The sequence below is a fragment of the Ascaphus truei genome, chromosome 10, assembly GCF_040206685.1.
Source record: "Ascaphus truei isolate aAscTru1 chromosome 10, aAscTru1.hap1, whole genome shotgun sequence".
Lineage (NCBI taxonomy): Eukaryota > Metazoa > Chordata > Amphibia > Anura > Ascaphidae > Ascaphus > Ascaphus truei.
The window spans coordinates 7365678-7387756 of record NC_134492.1 but is presented as its reverse complement, the minus strand read 5'-3'; the positions used below and the strand labels follow the sequence as shown (position 1 = coordinate 7387756).

At 42.6% G+C, this 22079-nt stretch overlaps 1 protein-coding gene across 42 annotated transcripts in view; it reads left to right on the top strand.

Annotated features, from left to right (window-relative positions):
- Positions 1–1334: 1334 nt before the first annotated feature.
- ADGRL2 (adhesion G protein-coupled receptor L2) overlaps positions 1335–22079 on the top strand; it is a 141318-nt gene continuing 120573 nt past the window's right edge. For 6 of the 42 annotated variants that reach the window (XM_075615688.1, XM_075615725.1, XM_075615692.1 and 3 more), the window contains exon 1: positions 2141–2330. The gene's annotated coding sequence lies outside the window, so the exon portion shown is untranslated. Of the gene's footprint in view, positions 2331–4356; positions 4494–22079 lie in introns of those variants that run through there. The other 36 variants (XM_075615706.1, XM_075615704.1, XM_075615707.1 and 33 more) reach the window with 14 other exon arrangements.

The following is a 22079-nucleotide window of genomic DNA, read 5'->3' as shown; positions in this document are numbered from 1 at the left end:
GCCAGTGCTGTGTGTGGCAATATTTTGCATCGGCAATGCTATGTGTGGCAACATTTTTGATCGCCAATGCTATGTGTGGCAACATTTTGGATCGCCAGTGCCGTGTGTGGCAACATTTCGGATCGCCAATGCTATGTGTGGCAATATTTTTGATCGCCAGTGCCGTGTGTGGTAACATTTTGGATCGCCAATACCGTGGATCGCCACGATCCTTTCTGAAGCCTTTGCCGTCGGCTTGAGAAAGGCTCATGGCGACCCAGAACGCTGTGGTCTGTTATTATTTCTCCTGGTGTCTGAAAGATATGTCTAACAAACTGTATGTTTTTTTTTTTTCACTTTTTGCTACATTGAAGCTGTGGACTATTTTTTATTTTGGTGATTATACTGGTATTTTTGCACCTCCCTATCTCTCATTTTTTCACATTTTTGCAGCCCATCTCTCTGTTTTGATGTTATGTACCCCTTACCCCCAAAAGGGAGGGGGGTATTGCTGGACACCCCCTTTGCTTCCGTGAGTGAAGATTATGTGAAGTAGGCAAAGGGTTTCTGTCTGATATCACAATGTGGGAGTCTGGCACGGTAACACCACACATGTCAGCCTGCAGGTAAGCTGAGCAGCGACATGTCCGCACTATCCACCAACACAGGGCTGTCTCCTCTCAGGGAGAGACACTGAAGTCCAAAAATAACCGAGACTTCCCATGTGAGCCTCCCAGAAACCGGCCAGCCTCCTCTCCCCATCATTTACTTTGTTGCTCCATTACTGTCAACTATTAAATCCCTTCCGCATGTAAAATAACACACACACACACACACACACACACACACACACACACACACACACACACACACACACACACACACACACACACACACACACACACACACACACACACACACACACACACACACACACACACACACACACACCTTTTAATACCTGAAACAAAGCCGCAGCTCTTTAATCTGTGCTGTGCACACCCACAATAAGTGACCAATCTGCAGCACTTAGTGACAGCATGGGAAGGGACTGGGAACCTCAGCTCATGGGGGGGGGGGAGAGGGACTGGGAAGCTCAGCTCATGGGGGGGGGGGGGGGGACTGGGAAGCTCAGAGGGGGGGGACTGGGAACCTCAGCTCAGGGGGGGGGGGGCAGGGACTGGGAACCACAGCACAGGCGGGGAGGCAGGGGACGGGGACGGGGACGGGGACGGGGACGGGGACGCCCCCCCCCCAATAATATCTGTTTTATGAATGACTGCCATGGTTGCAGGTAGCAGGTCTGTGTGTGGGAGGGGGGACCCGCAGCAGCCTGAGACAGGGCGGAGCTGCAGCATGGCTGGATACATGCTGATACAATGAGGCGAGCTGGAGGGGAGGAGGCGCCTGTGTGACTCCAGTGTGACTCCAGTTCAGCCCGGAGAAGGATCTGTGTCAGGATTGTGCAGTTACCCAGTGAGGGGGAGAGACAGATCCGCCCCCCCCTCCCCTCTCCTCCCTGAGCTCACTCTCCCTCTCCAGCCGCTCGGGAACATGCGTGGATGTGGATGTGAGAGTGGATCCTGCCAGAGGCCACAATGTCAGCCGGGGAGGCGCAGATGAGGAGCAGCATTGCGCCCGGCACAGGGGGGCTTTGCGTTACATTGAGCTGATCCTCGCCCCCCCCCCCTCCTCCTCGCTGCACTTTGGCTGTGCGTGTAATTTCACGGGACGTGGGGAGTGTGGCTGTTCCCGTCTCTCTCCGTGTTTGGGGGGTCGCTGACTTCTCGCCTCTGGCTTCGTGTTGTTGCGGGGAGCGCGGCGCAAAGTGCTGGGAAATGTGGACTTGATGTTGGGAGCCTGACGCTGCCCGGGGTTTTACAGCGCTGCCTCCTGTCCCAGCGCCAAGGTGCGGGAGCCACACCACTACCCCCTCTCCCGGAGACCCCTCCCCGAGCCCCCCCCCGGAATCCCCCTCCCCGAGCCCCCCCCGGAATCCCCCCTCCCGGAGACCCCCCCTCCGGAGCGCCCCCCCCATTACCCCCTCCCGGAGCGCCCCCCCCATTACCTCCTCCCGGAGCGCCCCCCCCATTACCCCCTCCCGGAGCGCCCCCCCCATTACCCCCTCCCGGAGACCCCACCCCCCCATTACCCCCTCCCGGAGACCCCCGCCCCCATTACCCCCTCCCGGAGACCCCCACCATTACGCCCTCCCGGAGACCCCCACCATTACCCGGAGACATTCCCCCCTACACCCTTTCCCGGATCCCGGGCTCGGATTCCTCGCCCCGGGGCTGCAAGGGAACTGACCCCACGGACACTTCACACAGGAACCTCGCTGCGTAACCTAGGTAAGACATTAAATCCCTTTTATACCGACTGCACTAGTACCGAGAATAGCGTCATGTCTAATGCTGTGCTGGAAACGCATCCAGGCACATACATGTATAGTGCACATACATGTATACTGCACATACGTGTATATATACACTGCACACACATACTATACACATACTACACACACACATGTATATGTATATATATATATATATATTGTATGTGTGTAGTATATCACATATACACACATGTATATAGACATGCATAGACATACACACATGCACGTATATAAACATATACACGCACACACACTTTTGCAGGGTTAGAAGTAGCATGTTTAACCCAAGTCCCTGTGTTGTGACCTTCCAGTAAAGGTTACCCTGCTGTCCTGTAATAACACTGAGCATTGCGCTCACATCTCCTGCAGAGGGTCGCATCTCCTGCAGAGGGTCGCATCTCCTGCAGAGGGTCGGTGCTTGCGCTGGATGTGTTAGAAATGATCATACAATGTTCACATACGGGATACCGGGACCTGAGCGCCGCTGCCTGCCGCCGGCCACGCACTGCAGTGTCCCTGCTCCCCGCGCGCTGTGGGAGTGGGTGCCTGCTCCCCGCGCGCTGTGGGAGTGGGTGCCTGCTCCCCGCGCGCTGTGGGAGTGGGTGCCTGCTCCCCGCGCGCTGTGGGAGTGGGTGCCTGCTCCCCGCGCGCTGTGGGAGTGGGTGCCTGCTCCCCGCGCGCTGTGGGAGTGGGTCCCTGTGACCTGCAGGGACTGCCGCCACTGCTGTGTATGGGATAATCCGAGCTGCCGGTGTGTTATTCCCCCTGTGCTTTCTCTGTGACACGTCCAGCATATGGAACCGTGATAAATCCATAGGGGCTGGGGGGGAATGGGGGCTGTGTGTATGTGTGGGGGGGGGGGGGGTTGGGGGAGGGGGCAGCACTGCTGTATCTTGGGATAAGGAAAGAAAGGTTACATCAAAATGCAGCCAGATGTGAACCGGCTCCAGCAGGCGGAATGAATGGCAACAATTACACGCAGGATCCCTTTGTTCTGAGGGAGCCGCACAGAGCAATCTGCCCGGGGAGGCTCTGCTCCCAAACTCTGCCCGGGGAGGCTCTGCTCCCAAACTCTGCCCGGGGAGGCTCTGCCCCCAAACTCTGCCCGGGGAGGCTCTGCCCCCAAACTCTGCCCGGGGAGGCTCTGCTCCCAAACTCTGCCCGGGGAGGCTCTGCCCCCAAACTCTGCCCGGGGAGGCTCTGCCCCCAAACTCTGCCCGGGGAGGCTCTGCTCCCAAACTCTGCTCGGGGAGGCTCTGCTCCCAAACTCTGCCCGGGGAGGCTCTGCCCCCAAACTCTGCCCGGGGAGGCTCTGCCCCCAAACTCTGCCCCGGGAGGCTCTGCCCCCAAACTCTGCCCCGGGAGGCTCTGCTCCCAAACTCTGCCCGGGGAGGCTCTGCTCCCAAACTCTGCCCGGGGAGGCTCTGCTCCCAAACTCTGCCCGGGGAGGCTCTGCTCCCAAACTCTGCCCGGGGAGGCTCTGCTCCCAAACTCTGCCCGGGGAGGCTCTGCTCCCAAACTCTGCCCGGGGAGGCTCTGCTCCCAAACTCTGCCCGGGGAGGCTCTGCTCCCAAACTCTGCCCGGGGAGGCTCTGCTCCCAAACTCTGCCCGGGGAGGCTCTGCTCCCAAACTCTGCCCGGGGAGGCTCTGCTCCCAAACTCTGCCCGGGGAGGCTCTGCTCCCAAACTCTGCCCGGGGAGGCTCTGCTCCCAAACTCTGCCCGGGGAGGCTCTGCTCCCAAACTCTGCCCGGGGAGGCTCTGCTCCCAAACTCTGCCCGGGGAGGCTCTGCCCCCAAACTCTGCCCGGGGAGGCTCTGCCCCCAAACTCTGCCCGGGGAGGCTCTGCTCCCAAACTCTGCCCGGGGAGGCTCTGCTCCCAAACTCTGCCCGGGGAGGCTCTGCTCCCAAACTCTGCCCGGGGAGGCTCTGCCCCCAAACTCTGCCCGGGGAGGCTCTGCCCCCAAACTCTGCCCGGGGAGGCTCTGCCCTGAGATTTGGATCTTGCCTCTGCTGAGGAGTAGTTGTGGCCGGTCGGACGCCTCTGGCATACTGTGATGTGAATATTAAGGTGCTTTTTGTTGTTGTTGTTACCTGAGATCTCCCTGGCAGGGAAGAAGGTAAGAGGGCGGGGGGGTGTGCGCCAGAGAAATTCCATTTATTTTGTTTTGTCTGCACCCAGATCCCTGGTTTTTGGAGGCTCCGAGCGCCCCTTTCGTTAGCGCTGTGTCTGCAGCAGATTGCATTTAATGGCTCCCAGTATGCATGCCTATTAAAGTGAAGACAACATGCTTTTAATTGTTTTATTGTGCAAACTTAATAGGGCTTAATGTTCTTATAAGATATTAATAAAGTTAACTGACCCAGTTGATTTGGGCTAGAAGGAAAAGAGTTCCACTGTACCCCAGCCACATATGGGGAGGCTGGGACAGCTGCAGTGGGGTGGAAGGTGTTATCTGAAACACGTTTTAAAACTGCTCGTTATTTGTGCCTTGCTCGGCTCTGAAGCTGTGAACCTATTAGTTTGCAACATCTGGGAAGATCTTGGCTGTGTTCAGGTGTGTGTCTGTTTTATTTGCACATAAATATCCTCCTGCACAAAGGACAAGGATCCTGCAGAACAAATGCCCTGTTGTTTGCGTTTAGCTATTCGGATTCCCTTTCTTTTGTTGCCTGGCACTAAAAGAAGTGCCATTTCACATCATTCTGCACAAATTGTTTGAATTAATGCAAGTGTGAATTCTTAAGGTTTGAAGGGGTCTATTACCATATCAAAGCTTCCCCCACAGCTCTGGCTCAATTGAGAACTTTAGCCTACCCTCCATTTGCTAGCAAGTTGAGGCCCAAAGGGCAACTGGGAATTGTAGCCGGGTAAAATGGAGCAGCGGATTGGCGCTTTTACTGTTTTATAAGCATGTAGACCAAAAGACATTTTTTTTTTTTTTGTCTGAGTTCTTGAAAGGGGTTTAAGCTATTTTTCACCCGGTGAATCGTGTTCCACGGAAAAGTGACCTTAACGACTGTGTTGCGTGATCTCTGCAGGTTCTTGGAATGCCCTTTCTTGTGGAGTTCCACTTTTTGAGTGTGGCCTTCCCAGGCTTGCACTCCCCCCAAGCTCCATATGAAAGAGCTGTAATTGCTTTGCAAGACAATAGAAGTCATGGATGAAGATGACTCATTCTTTAAACAAATGTTCCTTATTTCCTAATCAGGAAAACCAGCAAAACACCCCTCTCACCTTTTTTGTTCCTTTTTCATAACCTTTGGAAGACGTTAATTACGTGTGTGCTATGTTATTAGAGATCCTTACTACATAATTTCTACTAATGTTTAATTACAGTCTCAAGTGCCAACTTTCTTACACTTTCTATAGATAATTTTTTTTTTTTTTTAACCTCCCCAGTATGAAAATGAACGTACTATAACTGTAGCCGTAATGAAATTTTTTCATTTTGTGCAACTGATGTTTAGTGATACTGTGTTACTTTGTTTAAAAGCACAAGTATGGACATCAGTCAATCATAATCTTTATTTCACTGCCAGACATTTTTTAGACATCATGGCAAATCAGATTTGTAGTGTATATTTTGAACCCAATCTATAGCCTTTTGTATTTCATTACAATATATTAAAAATCAATGTACCAAATTAGGCTAACTCGGAGTCACACAAAATAACTTGGCGTTGAGTACGTTTGGCCCTTTGTGTTCTTCAGACAAGCAAAGGTTTCAAAGGAATGGCATTTTATTTCTGGTACCACTGCCAAAAGTTATATTTCCTGCTCACAGATCTATAGTCTGTCTTACATGCTATCTATTGTATAACTGTAAATTGAGAATTTGAAAGGTATTAAACTTTGTCCATTGTTCATTTTATAAGTTGAATTGAATTTATAGATGGATAGTAGAATTTTATCATGAAATTAATAGTTTTTATTAAGGCTGCGGCCTACAGTTTACAAGAATTCTCTGAAGTTATTTAATACCATGGAATAGCAGGGTAAGCACTTTAGATAAGATGACATTTAATTGCATGGTTTAAAACTTTGTCTTTAAAGGGAGTGCATGCTTATAGCTTTATGTACAGTGGCTCTGCAATTTTTTTCACTTAATTTTTTTTTAGCTGATTTTTTTAAGCATTTTATTGACTTAAATCCTTCAGCTGTGTCAAGATCTACTTTTTGGTGGCATGAAAGGAACATGTTGGTAATTGCCATTATCACACTTATATTGCTGTTAACTTGGCTGCTTTGGATCTGGAGTACTACTGTATAAAAACACATATTAGCCTTTCAAGCCATTAAAGATAATCTAAAGATTGCTTGAAGGTGATGCTCTTCAGATGTTATGATGAAGATCCAAAAGCTATTAATCTCTAAAGGTGTAAAATGAAGAGAGCACTTTTAACAATATGTGACAGAATTGGACCTCTTTTGAATAAATGTAATGTGCACTACAGCTGCTGGTTTCAATCACTGTGGGTGACCGTGTTAGTAACAGGAAACAAACTTAGGCACGCAGATACCCAGTGGTTGTGGAAATGAGAATATTGAACCAGGTGAGCTAGAACAAACCAATTACTTCAGGTTTAACTTGAATTTCCAATAAACAGGCTTATTTAAGGGGTTGGCTCCCTTGGTTTTATTAATGATTTGACATCAAAGAAGACACCTAACCTACTAAATGCTAGAGAAACTAGTACTGTATAAAGATACAGATCTCCCATCTAGCCCTGCACGTCTTAATTTCAGTCTAGCAGTTGGACTTTTATTACAGCAATTTTCACAATCAGCAGAGGCATTAACACCAGGTTTCTGGGTGTTTCCTTCTTTAAAATGAGCAAGTTAGAGAGCTCTCATATTTGTTTTGTCCAACATCCAAAGTTTGCTTAGCAGTTTGGAAAGCACAATCTGATACACAAACAGACTTCCTTTTAACCTACAGTACCCCATAACCCTTAATGCAGCCAGTCTGGAATTTAGGGTTCATTTTATATTTTATTGTTATTGAAAGCATGACTACATACAGCTTGATTCTGTGTATGATACATATGTACATTTAGTTAATGTATTGTCAATTATTCCTTTTTTATTTTATTTCAGACATACTTAACACAGAATGCCTTTCCTGTTTAAAATTCAAAAACATTTCCCTAGTTCTTTCACTGGATGTGATGTGTTTTTGTATTTTAGTTAGGGGTCTGATTCCCTTAAAACTCATGACTGCTTATTTTGGCAAGATCTATTCTTCACGTTAAGTAGCTCTTTCCTTCGTGACAGTTATCCTATATTGCTTCTATGGATAGTATGGTTGATGTCTAAAGTTGAGTGCTGGCATTTTAGTAAGCTTTACTAGAGGCGTTGCAAGCGTTATAATGCATTCACACAGTTTGTTGTTTTGTATGTTTAATTACATATTGAACATTAAAATGCTCCAGCGATGAGTTCTTACCTCATTATCTGATGTTTTGTTCACAAAAATGAAGCTTATTTCTGAACGGCGTTTAATGTGTTTTTCTGGGATATTTCGGGCACACAAACCTATTTACCCTGTAAGTTATTGTTCAGTTGAACACATGCTTTTGGTGGAATATTGTAAATGTTTGTCTGATCTGTTAAATATTACCTTTCACTACTATCTGGGTTCCTACTCTTTCATGTTATTTTCAGTACAGAGATGGCATTTACATGAATGCAAGTCGCACGATCACTAAGCAATTAAGTTACTTGCGTTGTGCATTTCATTTTTTTACTCTTGGATCTATCTTTATTTATTTATTTTTTTAAAACTTCAATTTTTAAAGTGTAAGTCAGTTCCGTTTTTAAGATGCAATCTGTTATAAATATCTCAACTCTAAAATGCAGACTGAAGGTCATTTAGAATTAAGGATTTTTTTTTTTTGATGCGTTATTGCTTGGATAATTACAAGAAAAACTAATGGTAGCCCAGGAACAATGAGCATGGCTTTTGTACTAAACCTTTCACCGCTGGGGAGACTGGCAAACAAAAATTGTAACTCTAGGAGCTCTGCTCAGTAACAATGTTCCATTGTAGAAATGACCTGATTTCGTTCCCTGTGAAATTCACAGGTTTTATTTTTTTAAATGGACCAATTTGTGCTATTTATTATCTGTAATTTATGTCTTATGCAAAATAACCGATACGTCAAATTGATGCATTAAATGTTTAAATAAAAACGGAGTTTTTCCAGTTCTGGGAATAAAAATATTTTAAACATTGGCAACGTCTATAATGTCATTTATTTTCAAGTCTTTACGGTGGAGATGTCAGAGTTCCATAATTTGTAGACATGTAGCAATTTTTTTTCTCTTCATATTTTGTCTTGATAAAGAATTTATTGCAAGTGTCTACTCTCAGAAGCCTGTTATTTCCCCCAAATATTTCGAAGGGCAGAATAATCAAGTGCATAGCAGCCTGACTGAAGCAAACGCAATGTTTACCACCTGCAGGTAAAGTGCAGCCTACAGCAAAATGCTATTGATTGCTTCTGAGACACAAGGCAGGCTTAAATACAATTTGTTTAATTACAACAAAAATGCAGTTTTATGAAGTGATATACTTTGTCTAAGCAGAGGATTTTATGTGCTCTGCACTGGTAAGCAAAATCCCATCACAGTTGTATAAATTTGTTCAATTACTAGGGCAGCAAAGGGAAAAAAATCAATTTACACAGAAGAAATGAGATTACTAGTTACCGAATTCCTTTTATACATGTTGGGTTTTTGTGGTAGAGGGCAAGTTTCACCATTTCTTTTTAATGTGTGGTAACCTTTTTCGGTTTTTCCTTTTTTGTCTTGGCCAGTACATTTGGCTCTAGGGTTCTGTAGTGCATGGTACCAATACAAGGATAGACTGAACCCAAAAAACCCAAAACAAATGCAAATCCTTTAGCAGATATTCTTGACTCTGACAAGCAATAAAATGTAATTACTGCTCAGTGCAGCCTGTCAGACACTGAATTCTGCTTTGTAATTCCAAGGTTTTTGTTCAGGGCTGTAGAAATGACGCCTGCCACTCTTCCTATTAAGCACTTGTTTTTCAGCAACGCTTTTCTATTTTCAAATGTTCTAGTTAATATTTTGTGCGAGAATATTTTCCGTGGTAGCATACTTGTGCACCTGCTTTTCGAATCACGGAGATAACCCCGTGATAGCAGTTTAAGTGTCGCAGCACCTGCTCTGTGTTTAATGCTTTGCACAAGCACATAACATCTTGCTTCGTTTTGTTACCATAACCGAATCGGCTGCAAGGGCAAGCACTGTGACACGCTGCAACCAGTGAGTCACTCCTGGGTCACAAAGCCAATTTACAGGAATTTCTGGGGAAACTAGTTAAGTATAAAGGACAAATGTCACTCTGAATAGAAACGTTTACATCTTATTCTTGCCGTAGGGTAAAATCTTGGTCTGTTCTAGCCCGGATGCACTGTCTCCCTCTTCAGAGCAAAGCATTAATCATGAACTGGCTGCTTGCTCGTGTTCTGAGGGAAACGGGCCCCTGTTGGTCTTGTCATTGATTTTTACAATATGTGAGGGAATACGTTCTAAACATTAAAATTCACACAATGGGAGAAGGGGCTCAATCTCTATATTTCAGTGACTACTTCAATTGCTCAAAATAGTGCCATTTTAAAATGGGAAAGCCTTTTGGGGATGGAGAATTTTCCATGGATGTGCTAGCACTTGCTAATGCAGCTGTGTAAATGTATGGCAGTCACAACCTGATTTACCAATTTGTCTCAGTTTATTGAGTAAACAGGACTGCATCAGCCTCCCTCCCTGTTTTACGCTTCATGTAACATTTGAGTCCATCAAAATACTTGCAAACTGTTTAAAGATAGGCCTAGCACTATTGTGCAAAACACCTCCTCCTTTTTGTTCTCATCCTTGGATTTTGGCACAAGGGACAAAAACAAAAGATCCCTGACTTCAACTCAACATAGCAACATGACACGAAGTTGCAGTAACGCAAAATAATTTAGGTATGTAACACATTCCCTAATATTTAAATGCTGCAGTCCTTCAGTGTGTGTGTGTGTGTGTGTATACACATTCGTATATTTTTGTGTGTTTTTACTCCTGCTTTCATGGCTGAAACATTGGAATTCCTGCTGTTTCTCTGTTTTTTGTTTTTGTATTTTTTTCCCCCACCCTGTTTGTGAAACCTGAAATGTGCAGATCCATTTTCTATTTGCGCTCCTTTGCTTGTTAAGTTGGTGTACAGGATTGTGCCAACATTAAGTCAAACTTCCAGTTTAAGGGTGATGCCATTTTGTTCAGGAAGACAATTACCGTAAGTTTATTTTACAATATTTATTCTCTGTACAGTTCACGTTTTTATTTAAATATATCTTAAATTACCAAATGACCATGGGAATAGTGGAGATTGTGTTACATAGCTGCTTTCACTCAGTTGCGGCCTAGTATATGTTGCTGGATGGGTTTTCCATTTTCCGGGCTGCATAAAGTAAAATATTCTAAGATGAAAATACACTATTTAAAAGCCATTTTAGCTTCTGTATATCCTTATGAAAAGAATACCTCCGTGATTCCAATGTTGCAGTGATCATGGATGATTTGTACACTAGTTCTTGGGAAATTCTGTTGTCAATTAGAATTACATAGTATTGTTGGTGTAACACCATACAGTTGTATCTTCACATTTCCATGCACACAGTGTGTGTCACCATGACTGACTTTTAGATATTGATGATTTTTTTTTTTTTTTTAAAGTGTAATTGTTTCTGGTAATAAAAGCATTTCAGTATCAAGAAATTCCAATGGTCTTTATGATGTCAAAATAAACTCTAAATCTCAATGCATGAATCCGAATGGAAGAATCTGTGCATTAAGAAAGTCTGCTTCCTTTTTATATGGTGTGAAATAGGTCCCTGCAACTTGCTTTATAGTTCTTTTTGAGCAGCACTTTGTGTTCTGTGTCTTGGTATTTTCCTGTCAATCAACACCACAAACTGATTATTGCTGTGGATACAGATGACAGAATAATCTAACACCCATTACTGTCAAAAATTGTTCTTGGCAGCTGTGTGGTGGGTTGACCTTGTTGTAGATGCGTACACTTGCTTTGTTGAAATAATCTGCTGTACATCCAAGTGCCTGGGCTATTAAAGCTGTATGATGGGCACGGGCACATCCTTGTCTTAAATGTTCTCTTCTGGTATAAAGAAATCTGAAGGAGAAGCAGGATTCCTGGCTGCTCCTGGTTTTGCATATTAGAGACTGTCTGTGATGCAGTACATCATGTATTTGCATGCATTTACTTGACTGCATAGCACGCTGTATATGTACTTGCTAAGGTGCTATCCTCTATTGACCCTGTCGCTGTCAGGTCATGCAAACGATTTGTAAAGCAAAGTATTAAACGCCTTGTTAGTATACATGTTAAGGGCATAAACTATGAGCGCTGATAATGAACCCTCCATTAATGTGAAAATGGAAATATATAATTTTGCTAAGCTAAAACATTTGCCTAGTATAATACACAAAATGAATCGACTAGACAAGATCATGTGTGTGTTTTTTTTAATTTTTTTTTATAAGAGTTCTGTTTTAAATTGTCACCTGTATTGGTTTGCCCTTCCTTCCTTTTTGTGGGGGGAGCATCTTTGTTGCCCCTTTGGGGGGGGGGGGGGAGGTGTGGTAAGAGAGAAACTGCTTAGCTCTCTGTTCTAAATCTTCCACTTGTGCTTTGGGTTTGCTGTACTTCTGCTGGTTTTGATTCACACAAATAGCGCTCATATTCACTGCTAGCTGCTTATTTGCAATGTAACACTCTTGTGCGTTTCATCTTTCCTGGAATTCTACACTAGATTGCCAGTTGCACCCAACAGGTATAGCGTTTAAAAGATCTGCTCGTGGGGGGGAAGGGGAATATCAATGTTGACTTTAAACCGCATTTCTTATAGCTTTTTCCCTTGTGGTATAATTTTTTTGTCTAAAGGTCAGCGTGCCAGAACAGATTTATGCTCCAAACAAGACTTGAAGGTTTTAGAAGAAACCCAGTACAGCATTTTATAAAATAACTCTGTAAATTGCAAGCAACACGACCATTTTTTTTCTTCTTGTTTTTCTTGAGACATGTTCATTTTTTTTTTTTTAGAAGTCAAGTTTATTATGTCGTGTTCCTTTTATCTTTCTCGTGATAAAGGAATCACTCATTATTGCCACAATTAAGCATTCCTATCTGGAAGAGGCAAAGGACAGGACAAAGTTTTAAGAAGTCAAAGGCTTTATTTTTAGTCTGTTTAATATTCAATGCATGTTTCTTTCAAGTTTTACCCATTTAGTTAAAAGGGAAAGTAAAGTGTTTAAAACTGGAAAAAGTTCCAAACCTCTATGACACAGACCAACAAAAGGAATATTTGCAATGAAATGAAAACAGCATGATGGAAAATGTAGATTCACTGCAGGAATTTGTTTGTATATCGCGTGTAAATGTTCTTGTAGCATTTTAGAAGGGGCAGGGGCTTGATGGTGTAACTCATCTGGTATTAAGTCTTTAATCCTCAACAGTAAATATAAGACACACTGTTATGGCTGTTTGTTTATTTAGCCATTGGGAGTTGGTGATAAGCTAGATCTGTTGTCTTGTTTTGGGTGGTCTACTATTACAGATAGGTGCTGTGATAGCAGAGTCTTGTTGTCTTTCATCTGCAGGTCTCTTAGCTGCAGGGAGCATTTTGGCAACTCTAAAAGTGATTATCATCTGTGCATCTAAGTATCTGAAGGGCTTATCCTGTCTGCTGCTTATCATTTTCATAACCATTATTATGAAGTCAGCAGAATGGTATTAATGATTATGAAAGAAGGAATTCTACTTAAAGTGACTATTTCATTTGTTGCCTGTCCTATTTGAGCTCTTTTTTTTTTCTTTTGGTGCTAATTAATTACGTACGGAAGGAGCTTGTATTTAACGTAATAAAGTTGGGAAAGTGTTAATTTCCCCAAGATAATGAATAATAATGAAGTATTGGTGTTTTTAAGTTAATGGGTTTTGTAGCTGGAGATCACGTGTGCGATGGCTGTTTGCCAACAACTGTAAGATGCGGTGGACTATTTGATAGAAAGTACTGAAGCATTTTTTGAAGAAATAAAGTTGTGGCACCATTTGGTATATACCATCTTGGAGAGAGCAGCAAAGCAGTGTCCTGTAGGCCCTTCCTGACTGCAGACGTTCACAATAAGAGAATTTACAGTAGCTCATAACTCTGTTTAAGGGAGCTTAATGTTCCCACAATCCTTCTAGTCTTATCTGAATTCCTCCAAAATGTTTACTTTTGCATGAATCTGGCGACCCTGAACTAAAGCAGCACTGCCTAGTAAGTCAGGTGTTCTTAAACTACTTGGTGTGATTGCGTTTCTTAGTACGTTGCAATTACACCCTCAGTAACCATTTTAATGATTTGCATACTGTTAAATATGTAGATGCGTTTGCTTTTTCCAAATTCTCTAAATTCAAGTATATCAGCAGCTTAAAGTAAATACTTATTAAAGAAAAAGAGAATTTTATTTATCAAACGGCTACATTTACCCATTAAATATACAGCTGTCTGGTTAACAACTCTCTTTTTGATGTGTTATCACTGTTGGTTGGAAATGTAGTACAGTATTTCTCTTTTTCAAACACAGAATTTTACTTTCCTTACATGAAACCTGTTCTATTTGTGCTCTGACTTTTAATGTACATTAATCTGTAGATTATGCTTAATCTTTAAGTTGCTTGCATTTTTCCACGGTGGACATCTTGCTCTAGAATACAATTAGTTTGCATTTTACAGAAAACTATAACCATAATGGCCATTTTCAGATATAAAAGCTTGCGTTTTTCATCCCTGAAATATAAATCCTCTGAGATAAGCATGTGCTTTACATTTCATTTAGTCTTGCCAGAAGAGTGCTCTATATTTTGCAAGTTGTATTAAAATGCACTCGCATGTGATTCAACAAAAATCCTTATACAAAGTACACACACACACACTCACTCACTCTGATTAGGAAGTAATTAAAAAAAATGCTTTTTGCAATTATTTGTTACTGAAATGCTTTTGACAACCAATTGCTGTTATTTTTGCTGAGCATGGGAATTCTTCTTACAAAAATATGATACTTTTCGGCTCCCTTGAAGAGCAACGCCACACGGCGATCTTGTTTACTCGAATGCTTTGAGAAGTTGGGACTAAAACATGGATTTGCCAGATCGTTAGCAGTTCAGATTTTTATTTTAGTGCAGAATTCCTCACGTTGCAGCTTTTAGATTATTTTATACACTCTACAAAGGCTCATGGTGTTTAACAGGGCCCCATCCTGGTGCCAATGTATTCTTTATACTGGCTAATCCTTGCTAATGTGAAAAGTCAGTTTGTTATTGTTACACCAAATGGCCCTTTAAGGAGGGAAACGGTTAAGTAGATCTCCTGTAATAGGTTGTTGTCTAATAAAGAGATTTACAGCACTGGCAAGGGCTATTGTATAAGCATTAACCTCTCGCAGCGTGCTCATGCGTTTTCTTAACACCTCTGTGCCACATTTTGAGAAGATGCATTTTCATAAAAGGGTAAGAATATTAGCCCCAACAATTGCTCTCCAATAGGATTATAGCAACATGAATTTTAAGAAAATAAGTGAAGTCAGAAGAATTCTGAATGAATGGCCTGTGGAATTTCAAGTGCTCTCTCTTTTAGTTCTGTGAATAAGTGGAATTAGTCCTGAATTTACACTGGTTCATGGGCCTTATGTGAATAACAATAGTGGTAAATCTACAAGCCTTTATGTATCTCTCCCGTTTACTGTGCTAAAAGGGGCAGTATTTGTAAAAGTAATGAGTAATGGAGTCATACTAAAATGATTTATTGTGTATTTGCACTTTGCATGAGTCTTTCTTTGAAAATATATAGAATTAACTAGTCAAGTTGATCAGATTTATTTTATGACACAGTTTATTGTTTTTGCTAATATTGACCAATTTGCTTTGGAATGCCCACTCCCTTCCAAGTGAGGGCAGCAAGTTTAATTTGCTTTACATAGCATTCAGTGATGACTTGATTGTGAAAGAATTGCAATAAAAAGCTGAAAGATTGTATTATAGAGTATATGATTTATTTATTTTTTCGCTTGCTATTACAGTTCCATATTGAGGCATTGTATGTGCTTCTAAAATGTCTGTGTTGGGAAACATTAGCTGATATATAAATCAACTTCAATTGGTTTTTAATTTGTCTCGCACCAAATACCTTTCCTGGTATCTGTCTGAATACCAGCAAATGCTATTTGTGGCTTCCAGAAACACTTGGCATTTCTATGGTATCAGTCTGAAGCAAGACTGTCAAATATTTTGACTCTTCTTATCTGAGCACTAATTATACATTTTGGTTTGAAATGTGCCCAACCTTCTGTTTGAAGCTCTTGATCCAATACTCCGAGAGGAAACGTGTAATCCATGTCCTAGTCCCAGGGGTGCGCAACTCCAGTCCTCAAGGGCCACCAACAGGTCCGGTTTTCAGGATATCCCTGCTTCAGCACAGGTGGTGAAGTCTTCTACGGAGCCACTGATTGAGCCACCTGTGCTGAAGCAGGGATAACCTGACCTATTGGTGGCCCTTGGGAACTGGAGTTGCCCACCCATGATCTAGAGCATTGAACTCTGATGGCCCAAGGTCACCCACACCATATGTGATAATTGCTTCTGTGCCTCAAGTTACCCAACTAGGCGGTTCTTTATTTATTTTTTGTCCCTTTTCAAGTTTGTGATTCCGAGCAGAATTAGACGTTTGCTGCTATTTCAGTGATGGCCAGATTTGATGTATTTAGACAATAAATGCAAATCATTTTTGTTATTGGCCTTTTGAGTAACAGGAACTAAATAAATATACATTTTATTAATGTCAGGATGGCTTCAGTTTTGTTGTCATGATCACATTTTCTTACAGATAATCTGGCATTTAACAGGTTAAAAAAAACAATTGTGTGCAGATGAATGGACTTTTCACAGCTTCTTGGAACACATTGCTGAAACCACTAAGGTGTCGGTTGGAAAAGATCATTTCATTTGTTTGTATAGTGCCAGTTGATGCGGCACTTCCCAGTATAGACATGCACAAGAAATGCACTGGAAGTTAAGTTTTAATCAAAATATTTATCCGTGGTCATACAACTCTGATGATGATAAGCTGGTGTTGTGCATATACGTAGCTGTTCATACAGGAATTACCCAAAATTCAGAGTGCCACGTCTTCTTTAGATCATGAGATTAGCAGATTTCTCTCTGAAATGGCTTTTTATTATGAATTCAAAAATAGGAAAGTACGACACGGAATGTGAATTCTGAAATAATTTTGAACCGTTCAAATACCTTTTGACATGCACAGTACAAACCCTATATTGCCTTTCTGTAAACCTCAATGTGGTTACCTTTTGGTGCTACTGTAAATACCTGTGCGCTATAAGATCTTGGTTGTCATGAACCAGTTACTTTAGAATAGTTCTGCAGATCTCTGGATTGTTGAAAAGTGTAAATATTGTTAACACTTTGTGAGCATTTTGTTTAACATAACTCTGGCTGCACCAGTAATTACTCATCAAATGGTATTTGCACTAGCTTGAAGAGCCAATCAGTTAAGAAAATAAATAAAAGCGAACTTGACACAAGTCCTACAATCAAGGATGAAGGTGATGGTTTCCAGAGTAGTGAGAGTGTATGTACGGAATCTTTCTTGCTATCACCTACAGCTTAGATGGGTTACACATTGTATCAAGGGCCGTGCAAGGGTATTCAACACCCTAGGCAAACCTCCAGCCTTCTCACCACCTCCTCTTCTTTCTCCCCCCCCCCCCTTTCCTTCTCCCTCTCCCCTACCTGGCTTCGGTGGTCTGTGGTGGAGGAGAGCGGCAGGAGCAAAGTAGGGCGGCGGGAGATGACTGAGGACCACAAGAGCAGAGGAGGACTGCCGGGGAGGAGCTGCGCTGTAGCAGAGGCAGACACGCAAAGTCAGTGAAGATTTCCGGGTCGGCCTGCTCCTCAACTGTCCTGTGGCGTCCCCTTCTGCAGTCTTGATCCTCTGCTGCTGCCTCCCTCCCCGCCCCCCCAAAATGTGCCGCGTAAGCGACACTGTCGCCTAGTTGTAGCACCAGTCCTGTATTTAACTATATGGCCCTCTCCTTTAGTTGCCTTCTGAGCAGGTAATTGAGGAACACTGGATCCATCCATCCATCAAAGAACCCAATGATTGGCTAGAGCTCTAGGACACTGCACCATGCTTAATCTATAACACAAAGGAAAGGTGGAATAGGAAGAGGATGAACACTAACATGTTTTGCTAGTACTTTGTTCTAGGAGACTAGTGACCTTTTTAAGCATTTGTCTCTAAGGCCACATGTACAAGGCAGTTGGATTCACACGAACAGGGCTTAGATCCTGAAGAAACAATTTTGTATAATTGCCCAAGATGTTACTTAAAAGAAAATACGTAATCTCCTCTCTGCAAGTACTGGCAAACCTCAATACATGACTGACCCGTTTTTAGTTTCAGGTACGACGATCAACCTTGGTAGTGAAAATTAATGGAAGTAAATCTGTCGCTTATGACTGTGCTATCCCTATGTTTCTTAGCATTTGATACGTTGTTACTAGTACAAGTACCTGCTTAGTGATTACCCTATAAATCAATGCCCACAGTACAGACGAGGCCTGCCCTATAATTATTGTCGTCCATGCGTCTGTTACGCTATCGTCCTTTTTTGTTTTCTGGTTGTTATAAATCGATGGAAAGCTCTTAATGGCGGCTTTTCAGGAAAATTGTCCTATTTAGTTTTTTCTTAAATATGAAACCCGTGTGCCTGAAATGTTGCATAAACTGCTTTAGTTTCCACTCCCCTATCACTGAGTTAGGTTTTATCCCATTGCATCCCTCTGCAAATCTTCTCAATTATATTAGAGCTGGCAATTTAAAACGGGTACGGCTTATAAGACGCTCGTGTGCGTTGGGCAGGGCTTTGGGATAGTTTTTAATGCAAATAAGTTGCCTGGGCAATATAAGAGGTGAGAATTTTGTAAGATTAGTAGTTGAGGTAAGAAATAACTACATATGGAATATGATGGTGTTTTATATAAGCCAGAGAGAGAATGGGTAATCTGCGTTTTGTGTATGGTAGCGGAGATGAGCTGCCATGTTATGTCAAGGAAATATTTGAAGTTAGAGGAATCGGGCAGCCCCGAACATGGACATTTGAAATATAAACATGTCTTTCAAGATCAACCTTTAGGTCCCTCGATTCGACCTTTCCCAGTCCAATGAAGAGTGAAACATTGGTCCTGAAATAAATATATTTCTAAAATCCTTGAGTTTGGAGCCAGCTTTCTCTACCTACCTGAGATGTTATGGACTGCTGAGCACCCATGGCACAGTGTCTTTGGAGTTACCGTGAGTGCCCCATATATCACAATAATAATAATAATAATATTATTGGTTTTGTGAAGCGCCAACATATGCTGCAGTGCTGTACAGTGGGGGTACAGCGTGACATCCATTACATACACAAAATGACATGTACAGGTAAGGACAAACCGGTACAGAAGGTAAAGAGGGCCTGCTCCCGAGAGCTTACTTTAGAGGTGATAAGCGGCTGTGCATTGTGGGGCCGAGTATGCCTCAGGATGGGGTGTGGTCCAGCCACACAGCTGGTCCCATGAAGGTTTAGGGGAGTTGGCGTGGAGTTTGTGCATCCAGATATTGCTTTAGAAGAACAAAGTGGATTGTAGCTTTGTAATGCGCGAAACCGTAACTTTAGATGATGCATCATTAAAAGAGGAGGCGATAATGCATATAGTAGCTATAGGTTGACAATAAATAATGTTCCAAATAAATATATACAGCTGATATTTTGAGAAATAAAAACTAGTCATGGCACAGGAGTACAAAGGAAAATCTCAAATAGGGTTCTGAAAAGCCAATTTAAATTGGCGGAAGTAATGAGAAGATAGTCATTGTGAAGAGCAAAGGAGAGACCAAGAACAGAATCTTGGAATGTCAACACAGAGCAATTTTGATGAGGAAATAGAAACAGTCCAGGAGGTTTGAAAAGTACAAGATAAGAGATGGCAGTAGTAACGAGATCCAGAGTCCTTGTCGCTGGAACACATGGCTGTCCGTATCTGAAATCCACTGGTTATTTGTCTTTGGTTTGCTCCAATCTACAGGAAATGAAGTTTCACCATAATGTTTGAGGTCATCAATGTCTCATGTAAGTTTCCACTGCGAGCTAATAAGTTGGAGAGAGTGTATTTTCTTCTATGCGTGAATATATGGTAGTGTTATTTTACACACACTGCTCAAATTGTTTAAAATGGCATCTTTTTTCAGTAGGTACTTTTATCCAACTTCACCTTTTCTCATTCTGCAAAACGGCTGATTTTGTGTTTACACAAATAAACCATATACCGTATTTTTAGTAGAAAGTAAATCACTTAGGTCAGTAACAAATAGTGATGAAATCATAGTGCCGCCGCTTTAAAGTACTGCTACAGTCATGATTTATTCATATTAAAATTTCAGATTAGTCAAAAGAATGTTTCTCTAGTATTTTCGTTTCCACCCTGTGTGCTTAAAAATTAATCGCCCTGTTGAATAATGTGCCCAATTACTGTTAATTATTGATGCTCTGGTCCTTGGTTAAAATCCGGTGCTACTTGTTTCTTTCCCTACAGCTGCCTTCGCTTCTCAGATCTGAGGAAGCTTGATTCTAGTGCAACTGAACGGAAAGCCATTCTAATAATGGTAGATTATCTATCTAATGGAGTTAAATATTCCAGCAGATAAGTCTCGGAAATGTTCTCCGCGCTGGAATGTTGTCATTTTGCTTATGGCCATCTGTAAATCGGCATGAAGCTTGTCGAACAATCTTTATCACATACATCAGGGGGTTCTCTCCTCCAGTCCTCAAGCCCCCCCCCCCCCCCCTCTCCAACAGGTCAGGTTTTTAGGATATCCTAGCTTCAGCACAGGAGTCTCCATCAAAAGACAGCCCCATAGGCACCTGTGCTGAAGCAGGGGTATCTGTAAAACCTGACCCTTTGGGGCCGGGGTTCTTGAGGACGGGGCTTGAGAACCTGTGATACAGTATTTGTGAAGGTGCTGGGTGCAATGTTGACAAAAAGCACTTGCACGTTTTTTACTTGACAAATATTCGTGCTTTAGACCCGGTGCATAATTCTCGTGTAAGGATCCACTGTGCGGTGCTGTCCATACCTGGACACAGAGCTAATTAATTCTTCAGCACATTTGAATGTAAAAATGTGGCCCTGATCCCAGCTGCCTCCAAACTGTACTAATGTGTTTTGTTTTTTTCTTCAAAGTGTTGGTGTTTAGAGACCTTCAGCATTAAGGCCAATGAGTGTTAACGGCTTTAAGTATTGGAAGCCTCCGTTGTTTTTGAGGACGCGGGGACAAGAGTTAATTGGAAGACCTTTTTAGAATAGATACTCAGAGATATGGGCTCAATCTCTGTATTATTACTGCACGATGACTTGTAGGGAGCATACAAAATTTGTAACGCTGCTTCAGATGTAAAGTTATAACCACATTGGAAAGAAAAAGTCATTGTTTTCTGGGGATATGAGAAAATTAGCAGCAGCAGCAAAACACCTCAACAGGGAATGCAATGTACATATAGGTGTCTGGAGCCTTGGATGTTGTAGATACTGAGTTTAGTGGCGTAAGGAGACATGTTGCTTTTAAGACCATTTCTTGCGACCACACAAGATTGGCGTGATTGGAAGTTACTAGGCATCTATTAAATCGGGGGTAGCCAACGCCAATCCTCAAGGGCCACCAACAGGTCAGGTTTTTGTGCTATCCCTGATTCAGCACAGTCGACTCAGTCAGATGACTGAGCCACTGATTGCGCCACCTGTGCTGAAGCAGGGTTATCCCTAATACCTGACCCGTTGGTGGCCCTTGAGGACTGGAGTTAGCCGCCCCTGCTTTAAATGATGAGATATTTGTGCATTGTTCATCATCCAAAAGAAGAATCGACCGTTGAGTGATAAGTACGTCAAATATGCAAATTCTTGTATAGGTCGCAGAGCGCTTTCAGCTGAATAGCAATGCGGTCGAGATTTCAAATATGTATGTTAGAATATAAAATGCTTATTAATGTTCGCAGATGTTGCACTTTAATCCCGTGGAATGATTGTTTGCTACCAGCAAGAGATTTATTAAGCATGAATTGTGTGAAATTGTGTGTGCATAAGCTTCTATTTAGATTGTAAAAACGACATTGAAGACGGTTAAGTTCTAGCTGTAATTGGCAATGAGGTATTAGCTGTGCTGGGAGGACGGTGCATTGTTGGCCTGTCTGCTTTAACCTTTTTATCATTGTATCCTCTTGTATTAATGTCGCTGTATTATTCATGAGCATTGTAGTGAGGATGAAGGCACTTTATAAAATAAAAAAATAAAAAAATATGTGGCCAATATAAGCTTATCGCTAAAAAGACAAAAGCATTTTGTGTTATCTGGAAATGGAAAGGACATTTTTCAAATGTAATTTACAGCAATCCACTCTACTTCCAGTAAACCCCCTAAAATATTCCTGTTGTTACACATTGTACTGCTCTAATTAAGTTTGTAACCCTCGCCTTACGTCTTTCAATTGTGAGCAGCAGAAATGAGAA